The sequence below is a fragment of the Syngnathus scovelli genome, chromosome 8, assembly GCF_024217435.2.
Source record: "Syngnathus scovelli strain Florida chromosome 8, RoL_Ssco_1.2, whole genome shotgun sequence".
NCBI classification, from domain to species: domain Eukaryota; kingdom Metazoa; phylum Chordata; class Actinopteri; order Syngnathiformes; family Syngnathidae; genus Syngnathus; species Syngnathus scovelli.
The window spans coordinates 430,970-444,484 of record NC_090854.1 but is presented as its reverse complement, the minus strand read 5'-3'; positions in this window follow the sequence as shown (position 1 = coordinate 444,484).

The following is a 13,515-nucleotide window of genomic DNA, read 5'->3' as shown; positions in this document are numbered from 1 at the left end:
CTGAACAAACTGAAGCGACACCTCACGATGAATCGACGAGAGGAACGATAGCGAGAAAAAGGCCATTTCATCTTGCGCAACACCAAGCAGCCGCAAACAAACAGACTCACCTTGCAGGACCTCACGCTTTGTTCCTCCTCAGAGATTCTCGATGTCGGTATCGTAGCAGCAAATCTCTCTCCTGTCGACACAAATAATCCGCCTTTGAGATTCTTTGGATGCAAAGGGAACGAACGGCTCCGGCGCAGAAACAAACGCGACTCACGATGACATTTCTGACATGAGCTCCTGTCTCCAGAGCCTGAAAAACCCGTCACCGGCGATGATTGGAGGGACGCTCGTCTTTTCCAAAAGTGACAACTACAGGGTGTGTCAGGGTTTTCCAGATTATCTTTATCGTATGATTATGTTGCTTTGACTTTGACTGCAACCTGTAATAAATAATATTATTTATCCCTTATTTATCCCTATCGCTTATCCCTTCCTACACAAAGTCGTAAAACATCCCTTGCTATGTTTTGACTAGAGGTCAAGGGCTTTCTCTATTCAATCCACTCTTACACCCACCCTGTTTCTCTTAATAAAAATGCTCGTGCGGGAGCCGAGAGTCAGACTTCATTCGTACAACGGATGGACTCTCCACCTGCAGGTGTCCAAAAGAACTTACTTGTCTCCCGTGTGGTTCTTGCAAAATAAGTTGGAGCGAGCGCAACTCTAACAGGGTGCATTTTGCCACTAGCTGCCTACGGACAATGACGTCGCGCTCGCGGCTCATGGTTGACGGGCTGAGCAGCCGGGCGAGTCCGTCGTTTTCAGCGCACAGCGAGTGGCAAAGGCGCTGACAAAACGGGAGCTTTGAGCTGCTGAAAACGGCAAAACAAGTCTAAAGCGTGTTCAAACGCGTGCGCACAATGCTCCTGCTTGAAAGGTCGGAGTTTAAGGGGCCAATTTTTTGGATGGCGGCCGCCGGCCAAGCTTTGGACGGAAAAGGTTTCCTGGCGACAGCGAGCGAGCGCGGCGCTGCCGTACGTGCACCGAGTCACCTGCCTGAAGACCTTGGACAAGTCGTCGATGATGTGCCGCTGCTCCACAACTTGAAGGAACTCCATTTCACCGTCCTGCTGGCCGCAACCGCGCTCCAGGTCATTGAGCGAACTAGGCCTTCTCTGTGGAACACAAATGCAGTGGACTCTGTTGGCACGCCGCCGTTGTCCGCGTCGACTTACCAAGCTTGCCATCTCCTCGTTCTCCTGGGTGACAAAGCGCACTTTGTTTTCAAGGCGACACAGCACCAGTGAGAGTTCTTCATTCTTCCTGCTCAGGCGTTTGTTTTTGTACAGGAGTGGCAGAAACTGGCTTTCTGTTTCTCTCAGTCGCTTAAGCTGCAAGCATGAAGTGCGGGATGCGAAAGACGCACAACACGCGGGCCAGAACGTATCCATTCCTTTTGCATCGGTTTGAACGGAATCGTGGCTTTGGCTCCCAATAAAAGACATCTACCAGGCAACCGACTCGCCGCGCCGCTCAACTAATAAGCAAACGCAATGGGTGCCTCGCTGGATGGCGCGCATCAAACGTAGCGCAAACCTTCAAGCGTGCCGTCAATAAATTACCAGTTCATTGCGCTCTTCAGAAAGCAGGGCGTTTCGATCCTCCAGTTTCCTGATGACTGCGCTGAGCTCAGCGATTTTCAGATGAAACCTTCGCGTGTCCCGATCCTCCTGAGACTGAAAACGCCCCGCAACACACACACACAACCACTCGTTCAAAGTTCAAAACTGTTTTTGTGCTACCTTCCTCCAGCAACGAACTAAGTCATGCGTACTGCAAGTGTGTGATGAGGTGGCTTACGCTATGAAGAGGATTGCTAGTAGCGCCGTTGACCCCACTTCCAGGGTAGTTTAGGCCCGCCCTTTGGGAATCCCTCAGGGCAGCGATCTGCTGCTCGGCAGCCTGAGTCTGCAGCTGAAGGCGGTGGACGTGGCCGGCCCCAGGGATTTATCCAAAACACTAACCGCTCTGTCTTTCAGCTTGATCTCATCCATCTGGATGTACAAACGGGGAGCGCTCAGGCAGGCGGGCAAACTCATTTGCCAGAATTGTGACAAAAACAAAGAGAGCAACCGGCCAATTTTTATCTTGAATCGACTAGAACACCATTGCTGTGACAAAAGCGAAGCGAGCAACCGGACGTTTTCTTCTTGTGAAATAGAATAGAATAGAATGCCTTAGGTGTCATTGCACTGCAGGTATACAACGAAATTGGGAACATAGCCACGCACCGCGCATCTGATCAGTCCTACCAGTCGGCGGATCTCCCTCTCGCAGTCTCTCTTGGTTCGGCTCAGCTCCTCCCGATGCTGGTGATGAGCCGATCGGAGCTCGGCCGCTCGGGACTGCCAGGCCTGCTGGGCCGCTGCCAGGGCTTCTTCCGCGCTCCTGGTGGAGGCGACACCGCTCGGTCTCCCGACACCGCCGCGTCTCCTCCACTTCCGCCAGCAAAGCGCCCCCGCTCCTCACCTGAGCAGACATTGCGCCACATCGGGCCGTTGAGACCGCAACGGAGCGCCGCGACGCTTACTGAGGACAAGCTACACAATACGGTAGCGGCCGCATCGGAGCCCGACGTGGCGTGCGGATAGTCAGACACGGATTGAGCGGATCACCTTGTCCATGGAGCCGTCCCTCAGGCTGAGGACCAAGGCATTCAGTCGCTGGATCTCTCCATCTTTGATTTTGATCACTCTCATCAGCTCCATTTCATGCTGCCGCAGTAATGTTTCCCTGGTAACGGCTAACTCTTTCTGCTTCTCCTCATGGAGTTTGCTTTTGAGTTCCGTCATGGCGGCGGTGGCACGGTGGTGCTCCGCCCGCAGGTCCTGACTTCTCTCTCTCTCCAGACAGCTGACCTGACATGACTTAGACAAACTTTATTGTCATCTTGTCTGCACATGGTGCATACAAAACGAAATTTCGTTGCACACGGCTTACAACAAAGTAGTGATATTGCAGTTGAATAGAAGTAACATATCCTATGAAAATATATATATACATATACTGTATATATATATATATTACAAATAAGTATAAAGTGCAGCAGTGCTAATTATGCAATAGTGCAAGTAGGCAAAACAGTATTCAAGAGTGTGCAGAGGAATGCTAAACCATGTATTAAACTTCTATTTAAAGGGTTTACACAAGTTCAGTAAAGTTGGTAGTGCGAGATAGTGCAAGATAGAGGTCCGTAGTGTCATAAAGTACAGTTCTGTGAATGTGTGATGCAGAGTTCAGTTTAGAGCTCAACAGTTCTAATGTTCAACAGTCTGATGACAGCAGGGAAAAAGCTGTTGCAGAACCTGGTGGACCTGCAGCGGATTGTGCGAAACCTCTTCCCAGAGGGCAGCAGGGAGAACAGTCCATGGTGGGGGTGTGATGGGTCATTGTTGATGTTACGGGCACCGGACATGCAGCGCTGAGATGAAATGTCCTGAATGGAGGGAAGAGGAGCCCCTATGATCCTCTCTGCTGTCCTCACCACTCTCCTCACGTTCTTCCAATCGGAGGCGGTGCAGCCTCCACACCACACAGAGAGTCAGCTTGTCAGAATGCTCTCTATGGTGCTCCTGTAGAACGTCCTCATGATGGGTGGGGGCAGGTGGGCTCTCCTCATCCTCCGCAGGAAGTACAAGCGCTTCTGTGCCCTCTTGATCAGTGCCGTAGTGTTCATAGTCCAGGTGAGGTCTTCTGTGATGTGGACCCCCAGGAATTTGGTGCTGCTGACCACCTCCACAGCTGAGCTGTTGATGATCAGTGGAGCGTGGTGAGGCTGGTTTTTCCTGAAGTCGACGATGATCTCCTTCATCTTCTCCACATTCAGGATCAGGCTGTTGTCTCTGCACCAGCCCACCAGCTGCTCCACCTCCTCTCTGTAGTCCAGGTCGTTGTTGTCTCTGATGAGCCCCACCGCCGTTGTGTCGTCTGCGAACTTCACGATGTGATTGGTGGTGAACCTGGGGACGCAGTCGTGTGTCATCAGGGTGAACAGCAGGGGGCTCAGGACGCAGCCCTGAGGGGAGCCTGTGCTGAGGGTGATGACATCAGAGGTGTTCTGTCCGACCCGGACTGACTGAGGTCTGTTGGTGAGGAAGTCTAGCAGCCAGTTGCGAAGGGGGGTGTTGAAGCCCAGGTGTTCCAATTTTCCTACTAGATGCTGTGGGATGATGGTGTTAAACGCTGAGCTGAAGTCCAGGAACAGCATCCGAACATGGGTGTTCTTCTCCTCCAGGTGAGCCAGGCTCAGGTGAAGAACGGAGGAGATGGCGTCCTGAGTGGAGCGGTTTTGCCGGTCGGCAAACTGGAACGGGTCAAATAATGGGGGGAGTCTGGAAACGATGTGATCTTTAAGCAGCCGTTCGAAGCACTTCATCATGACCGGAGTCAGTGCAACAGGCCGGTAATCATTAAATGAGGTGATTTGAGGTTTCTTCGGCACCGGAATGATGGAGGCAGTCTTAAAGCACGCTGGCACTGTGGCTTGGCCCAGCGAGGTGTTAAAAATGTCTGTGATGACCCCAGCCAGCTGACTTGCACATTCCCTGAACACACGCCCAGGAATGTTGTCGGGGCCAGGGGCCTTACGGGGGTTGACTCTCCTCAGGGTCTTCAACACATCGGCGGAGTCAAGGCAGAGTACCTCCTCTTCCTGATGGGGGACAGTTTTAACTGCTGGAGTGCCGTTTAGTGCCTCGAACCTCCCAAAGAAGTTATTTAGACCATTTAGAAAGTCAGCATCAACTTCACCCACCGGGGGGGGAGGGTGAGTTGTAGTCTGTAATCGCCCGTATGCCTTGCCACATACTCCTGGTGTTGTTGGCGTCGTGGAAACGATCCTGAATTTTTCGACTGTGGTCTCGCTTCGCTACCCTGATGGCACGGTTCAAGTTGGCTCTCGCTGTCCTCAGTGTCTCCTTGTCGCCAGACTTGAAGGCAGAGTTCCGCGCTCGTAGCGTTTGACGTACCTCCTCAGTCATCCAGGGTCGTTGGTTGCCCCGGGTGATGATATTCTTAGTGGTGCTGACGTCCTCGGTGCATTTGTTGACGTAGGCTGACACAGTCATGGCACACGCATGTCAAATCTACATCGGGGAAACTGGGAGGGAGGGAGGGAGGGAGGGAGGGAGGGAGGCCGGGAGGGAGGCCGGGAGGGAGGCAAGCAGGGAGGCAGGCAGGCAGGGAGGCAGGCAGGGAGGCAGGCAGGGAAGCAGGCAGGGAGGAAGGCAGTGTCTGTCTGTTGAGGTTTTCACCTTGTTCTTCTCCTGCTGAAGTTCTAACTGGACGTCCATCAGTTTGGCTCTCAGCTCGTCATTGGCGGCCTGAAAGGCGTCCGTTCGCTCCGCCTTGACCCGCCCTGCCGGAGCTCGTTTGGACATCTCTTACTCGAGTCTCGCCCGGTCGTCAGTCAGAGATCACAACATTTGTACCTGGAGAGCACAAACGCAGCGCTGTTTTCCACTGGCTTCGGACTCAACTTCAATCGGTACCGTAACGTACAACATCATAAACATAGATCTAGCTTGACTTATTCATTGAATAAATGCATTTGGTTCTTCAAAACTGCATCACGCAACATAGCGTGACCGAGACGGCCGTTATCCACCTGCGTGAAGTTATTTGGTGAAATGAATGAGATGTTTAAGACACCATCGTTCTGTCTCTATGTAGATGAAGGGAAATAATCGATTGCTGAAGGTCCAAAGGTGTTGTGATAAACAAATAAACATATTAGTGACATATTTGTGATAAACATATTAGGCAGGATAATCACATATGTTAACTTGACTGCCCACACTGTATTTATTTATGGTTATTTGTTAAATCGAGTACTGTTAGACATGAAACAGGAAGTGTTTAACATAAATGGACGACGAAAGGGGTACTCACCATTGTAGCTCCTGCTGGTCAATGATACGAGCCTCTTCTTGCAGTGGAAAACATACAGCCAACAAACACCGTGGAACCTAAAGGAAGGAAATTAAACATTAACATTTAGCCTCAACCAACATTCACAGATACAACGCAACGCAAACTACACAAACATAAATCTTTTAAAACACAATGAGTTGTACTTACCGTGTACGCTCTAGACGGTCCACTTGCAAGCAGAAAATAAAGATATTTCTGTTGATAATCGTCGTGTTTGTATCCGTTGTCTCGCTCAAGGCCATTGCGCCCACAGATTTGAATTTTGGCCAGAGTTCAGCCTATTGACGTCATTTCCGCGGTGTAATACCCGCATATCTGAAACGGCAAAGTTAAGAGTAGAGTTAAATAAAGTTTTTAATCAACGCAATAATTTACAAACGTTGACCAGTCGAAATAATCGTCGAAATTTGGCGTCTGTGGCTGGAAGCAGACGCCGAGTTCGACGTTCCTCCCAAATGCCACACTGCCTCGCTTTTCAGGCCAACAAAAAAACATATTTTTCAAAACAATGAGTTGTAATTACCTTGTACGCTCTAGACGGTCAAGTTGCAAGCTGAAAACAAAAATATTTGTCTTGTTAGTCGTCGTGTTACTAACCGCTGTGTCTTGTTTGCCAGCATTGCCGCTTTCCTACTTCCTGTTGCAAGCCACGCCCACGGATTATAATTTTGCCATGAGTTCCGCCTATTGACGTCATGTCCGCGTCGCATGACTGCGACGTAATATTATCTAAAACTGTTTGTGCGGCATGGTGTTGTTCTGTGCGGTATTGCGTTATTCTGTGCGGCGTCGTGTTGTTCTGTGCGGCGTCGTGTTGTTCAGTGCGGCATGTTGTTGTTCAGTGCGGCATGTTGTTGTTCAGTGCGGCATGTTGTTGTTCAGTGCGGCATGGTGTTGTTCAGTGCGGCATGGTGTTGTTAAGTGCGGCATGGTGTTGTTCAGTGCGGCATGGTGTTGTTCAGTGCGGCATGGTGTTGTTCAGTGCGGGATGGTGTTGTTCAGTGCGGCATGGTGTTGTTCAGTGCGGCATGGTGTTGTTCAGTGCGGCATGGTGTTGTTCAGTGCGGCATAATATTGTTCAGTGCGGCGTAATGTTGTTCAGTGGGGCATGGTGTTGTTCAGTGCGGCATGGTGTTGTTCAGTGCGACATGATGTTGTTCAGTGCGGCATAATGTTGTTCAGTGCGGCATAATGTTGTTCAGTGCGGCATAATGTTGTTCAGTGCGGGATGGTGTTGTTCAGTGCGGCATGGTGTTGTTCAGTGCGGCATGGTGTTGTTCAGTGCGGCATGGTGTTGTTCAGTGCGGCATGGTGTTGTTCAGTGCGGCATGGTGTTGTTCAGTGCGGCATGGTGTTGTTCAGTGCGGCATGGTGTTGTTCAGTGCGGCATGGTGTTGTTCAGTGCGGCATGGTGTTGTTCAGTGCGGCATGGTGTTGTTCAGTGCGGCATGGTGTTCAGTGCGGCATAATGTTGTTCAGTGCGGCATGGTGTTGTTCAGTGCGGCATAATGTTGTTCAGTGCGGCATAATGTTGTTCAGTGCGGTATATTGTTGTTCAGTGGGGCATAATGTTGTTCAGTGCGGCATGGTGTTGTTCAGTGCGGGATGGTGTTGTTCAGTGCGGGATGGTGTTGTTCAGTGCGGGATGGTGTTGTTCAGTGCGGCATGGTGTTGTTCAGTGCGGCATGGTGTTGTTCAGTGCGGCATGGTGTTGTTCAGTGCGGCATGGTGTTGTTCAGTGCGGCATGGTGTTGTTCAGTGCGGCATGGTGTTGTTCAGTGCGGCATGGTGTAGTTCAGTGCGGCATGGTGTTGTTCAGTGCGGCATGGTGTAGTTCAGTGCGGCATGGTGTTGTTCAGTGCGGGATGGTGTTGTTCAGTGCGGCATGGTGTTGTTCAGTGCGGCATGGTGTTGTTCAGTGCGACATGATGTTGTTCAGTGCGGCATAATGTTGTTCAGTGCGGCATAATGTTGTTCAGTGCGGCATGGTGTTGTTCAGTGCGGCATGGTGTTGTTTAGTGCGGGATGGTGTTGTTCAGTGCGGCATGGTGTTGTTCAGTGCGGCATGGTGTTGTTCAGTGCGGCATGGTGTTGTTCAGTGCGGCATGGTGTTGTTCAGTGCGGCATGGTGTTGTTCAGTGCGGCGTCGTGTTGTTCAGTGCGGCGTCGTGTTGTTCAGTGCGGCGTCGTGTTGTTCAGTGCAGCATGGTGTTGTTCAGTGCGGAATGGTGTTGTTCAGTGCGGAATGGTGTTGTTCAGTGCGGCATGGTGTTGTTAAGTGCGGCATGGTGTTGTTCAGTGCGGCGTAATGTTGTTCAGTGGGGCATGGTGTTGTTCAGTGCGGCATGGTGTTGTTCAGTGCGGCATGGTGTTGTTCAGTGCGGCATGGTGTTGTTCAGTGCGGCATGGTGCTGTTCAGTGCGGCATGGTGCTGTTCAGTGCGGCATGGTGTTGTTCAGTGCGGCATGGTGTTGTTCAGTGCGGCATGGTGTTGTTCAGTGCGGCATGGTGTTGTTCAGTGCGGCATGGTGTTGTTCAGTGCGGCATGGTGTTGTTCAGTGCGGCATGGTGTTGTTCAGTGCGGCATGGTGTTGTTCAGTGCGGCATGGTGTTGTTCAGTGCGGCATGGTGTTGTTCAGTGCGGCATAATGTTGTTCAGTGCGGCATAATGTTGTTCAGTGCGGCATAATGTTGTTCAGTGCGGCATAATGTTGTTCAGTGCGGCATAATGTTGTTCAGTGCGGGATGGTGTTGTTCAGTGCGGCATGGTGTTGTTCAGTGCGGCATGGTGTTGTTCAGTGCGGCATGGTGTTGTTCAGTGCGGCATGGTGTTGTTCAGTGCGGCATGGTGTTGTTCAGTGCGGCATGGTGTTGTTCAGTGCGGGATGGTGTTGTTCAGTGCGGGATGGTGTTGTTCAGTGCGGCATAATGTTGTTCAGTGCGGCATGGTGTTGTTCAGTGCGGCATGGTGTTGTTCAGTGCGGCATAATGTTGTTCAGTGCGGCATAATGTTGTTCAGTGCGGTATAATGTTGTTCAGTGCGGCATAATGTTGTTCAGTGCGGCATAATGTTGTTCAGTGCGGCATAATGTTGTTCAGTGCGGCATAATGTTGTTCAGTGCGGGATGGTGTTGTTCAGTGCGGGATGGTGTTGTTCAGTGCGGCATGGTGTTGTTCAGTGCGGCATGGTGTTGTTCAGTGCGGCATGGTGTTGTTCAGTGCGGCATGGTGTTGTTCAGTGCGGCATGGTGTTGTTCAGTGCGGCATGGTGTTGTTCAGTGCGGCATGGTGTTGTTCAGTGCGGCATGGTGTTGTTCAGTGCGGGATGGTGTTGTTCAGTGCGGGATGGTGTTGTTCAGTGCGGGATGGTGTTGTTCAGTGCGGCATAATGTTGTTCAGTGCGGCATAATGTTGTTCAGTGCGGCATGGTGTTGTTCAGTGCGGCATAATGTTGTTCAGTGCGGCATAATGTTGTTCAGTGCGGTATAATGTTGTTCAGTGCTGCATGGTGTTGTTCAGTGCTGCATGGTGTTGTTCAGTGCGGCATGGTGTTGTTCAGTGCGGCATGGTGTTGTTCAGTGCGGCATGGTGTTGTTCAGTGCGGCATGGTGTTGTTCAGTGCGGCATGGTGTTGTTCAGTGCGGCATGGTGTTGTTCAGTGCGGCATGGTGTTGTTCAGTGCGGCATGGTGTTGTTCAGTGCGGCATGGTGTTGTTCAGTGCGGCATGGTGTTGTTCAGTGCGGCATGGTGTTGTTCAGTGCGGCATGGTGTTGTTCAGTGCGGCATGGTGTAGTTCAGTGCGGCATGGTGTTGTTCAGTGCGGGATGGTGTTGTTCAGTGCGGCATGGTGTTGTTCAGTGCGGCATGGTGTTGTTCAGTGCGACATGGTGTTGTTCAGTGCGGCATAATGTTGTTCAGTGCGGCATAATGTTGTTCAGTGCGGTATAATGTTGTTCAGTGCGGCATAATGTTGTTCAGTGCGGCATAATGTTGTTCAGTGCGGCATAATGTTGTTCAGTGCGGCATGGTGTTGTTCAGTGCGGCATGGTGTTGTTTAGTGTGGGATGGTGTTGTTCAGTGCGGCATGGTGTTGTTCAGTGCGGCATGGTGTTGTTCAGTGCGGCATGGTGTTGTTCAGTGCGGCATGGTGTTGTTCAGTGCGGCATGGTGTTGTTCAGTGCGGCATGGTGTTGTTCAGTGCGGCATGGTGTTGTTCAGTGCGGCATGGTGTTGTTCAGTGCGGCATGGTGTTTTTCAGTGCGGCATAATGTTGTTCAGTGCGGCATAATGTTGTTCAGTGCGGCATAATGTTGTTCAGTGCGGCATAATGTTGTTCAGTGCGGCATAATGTTGTTCAGTGCGGGATGGTGTTGTTCAGTGCGGCATGGTGTTGTTCAGTGCGGCATGGTGTTGTTCAGTGCGGCATGGTGTTGTTCAGTGCGGCATGGTGTTGTTCAGTGCGGCATGGTGTTGTTCAGTGCGGCATGGTGTTGTTCAGTGCGGGATGGTGTTGTTCAGTGCGGGATGGTGTTGTTCAGTGCGGGATGGTGTTGTTCAGTGCGGCATGGTGTTCAGTGCGGCATAATGTTGTTCAGTGCGGCATGGTGTTGTTCAGTGCGGCATGGTGTTGTTCAGTGCGGCATAATGTTGTTCAGTGCGGCATAATGTTGTTCAGTGCGGCACCTAGCACCTAGAAGGTAAATAAATAGGAAGGAAGGACTCACCGGTGACGTCGTCGCCCACGTCCAAGCGTTGTACTTTGTATTTTCATCCTTCTGACAGTGGAAAACATATAGCCAACAAACACCGTGGAACCTAAACGAATGAAAGAAAACTATCATTTGGCCACAACCAACATTCACAGATACAACACAATGTGACGTGCGGTGTTGAGGTTAAAGGTTGAGTGAAGGGCCCTCGTTTTAAACTACTTTTTTGAAAAGGAGTGGGAACAAGTAAGACGTATTTAATTTATTTATTGGGAAGTAGTAAGACTTATTAAATTTATTTAATCTACTTTTCTTCCCAGGCAAAATTTGACGTGCTGCAATTCCAAATTTCCAAAGTGAATGAAGGAATGAAATCCTTTAAATTATGATTTTGTATAAATACTAGGCATAAACACAAAATCTACGGCACAAAATGGGCAGACTTTACTTGTTTGAAAAGGACTGGTTACAAGACAGACTTTTTTAATTTATTTAATGGGAAGAAGACTTATTTAGTTTAATTGATCTATTTTTGTTCCCTGGCAAAATTCGATTTGCTGCAATTCCAAATTTCCAAAGTGAATGAAGGAATGAAGTCGTTTAAATTATGATTTTGTATAAATACTAGGCATAGACACAAAATCTACGGCACAAAACGGGCAGACTTTACTTGTTTGAAGAGGACTGGTTGCAAGACAGACTTTTCTGATTTATTTAATGGGAAGAAGACTTATTTAGTTTATTTAATCTCTTTTTGTTGCCTGGCAAAATTGGATTTGCTGAAATTGTATTTTGCCAAATCTTGACTTGAGACCTGATAGGAAGTATTAAACGCTCAGTTAAATCGATACAAGTTGGTAATAAGAGCGAGTAATGTTGGTTGAAGCGATGAATGAAGGTTAAAAGCAATTTAAATTATGACTTTGTATAAATACTAGATATTAACAGACCATCTACTGCGCAAAATGGGCAGAGTTTACTTGTTTGAGAAGGAGTGGCTTATTTAAGTCTAAGATTTATTTAATCTGTTTGTTCCCAGGCAAAATTGGATGTGATGCAATTCCAAATTTCACCACATGATGGTGCCAAATTTTGACTTCATAGGACATATTCAACACTTAACTATTATGTTCAAGGTAATCAGATTTGTTTATTATTCTAATGGCCTTTTCAAAACTATTCTGGATTACTACTTTGGATCTATTCTACATTACTTGGCAACAACATACTCTGTAACAGATTAGGCAGTATAATCACATATGTTAACTTGAGAGTGCCCACACTCAATCTACTTATCGTGATGTGTTAAATCAATTACTGTTAGACATTATTATTCTGATAATCTACCAAATCTTTGAATTGAAGAATTTGTGATTTAATTAATAGCTTGTTGTTATGTTCAGGGTAATCAGACTTGTATATAATTCTAATGGCCTTCTTTTGAAAACTATTCTGAATTACAACTTTGGATCTTATATTACTTTGCAACAATATACTCGGTGACAGATTAGGCAGTATAATCACATATGTTAACTTCAGTGCCCACACTGTATTTATTTATGGTTATTTGTTAAATCAAGTACTGTTAGACATGAAATAGGAAGTGTTTAACATAAATGTTATGGCTACTCACCGTTGTAGCTCGCTCCTGGTCAATGATACGAGCCTCTTCTTGCAGTGGAAAACTTGCAGCCAACAAACACCGTGGAACCTAAAGGAATGAAATTAAACATTAACATTTCGCCTGGACCAATATTCACACGTACAACGCAACGCGGCTACACTTCTGCTAGCGCCTCAGCTACACGTTGCTATTACAAACGTAAATCTCTTTAAACACAATGAGTGTTACTTACCGTGTACGCTGTAGACGGTCCAGTTGCAAGCAGAAAATAAAGATATTTCTGTTGATATTCGTCGTTGCTCAGTGGCTCACGGCCATCGCGCCAACAGATTTGAATTTTGGTGGAAGTTCAGCCAATTACGTCATATCCGCGGCACATGACTGCGACGTAATACCCGCTTATCTGAAACGGCAGTTAAAAGTAGAGTTACATCAAGTTTTCTTTTTTAATCAACGCAATCATTTACAACCGTTGACCAGAAAGAATCGTCGAAATTCGACGTTCCCCCCAAACGCCACACTCACTCGCTTTTCAGGGCAACAAAAGTACTTCTTTTTAAAAACGATGAGTTGTACTTACCGTGTACGCTCTGGACGGTCCAGTTGCAAGCAGAAAATAAAAATATTTCTCTCGTTAGTCGTATGTTACCATCCGCTGTGTCTTTGTCAACATCGCCATTTTCCTACTTCCTGTTGCGAGCCACGCCCACGGATTTAAATTCTGGCGGAAGAGCCCGCCCATTGGCGTCGTTTTCGCGTATAGCAAATCCGATTGGTTGGGAAGGGGGCGCGGTTATGCAGCCGAGGGGTCCTGTGATCGGTGGGATGTAAAGTAGGCGTCGACGTCACGTCCGCGTCACGTGACCACGACGTGGCAGACGTCATATAGCAACCGCTGTTTTGTTTAGTAGACTTACAGTTGTTATGCATTGACATAATGGCGCACACTCCAAATAGATTTAAATAAATTAAATAATTCTTCTGCCCACTCCCTTTTAAACAAGTTAACTCTCCCCGCGGATTTGAATTCCGGCGGAAGTTCTTACAGTTGTTATGCGTTGACATAATGGCGCACTGGTTAGCATGTCCACCTCTTAAGCATGATGTTGCGGGTTCGACGCCTGATCAATGTTAGCATGGAGTGAGCTGAAGTGCATGGCGCTGAAGATTTGAATCTTTGAAATGCGCTGAGGTCTGAC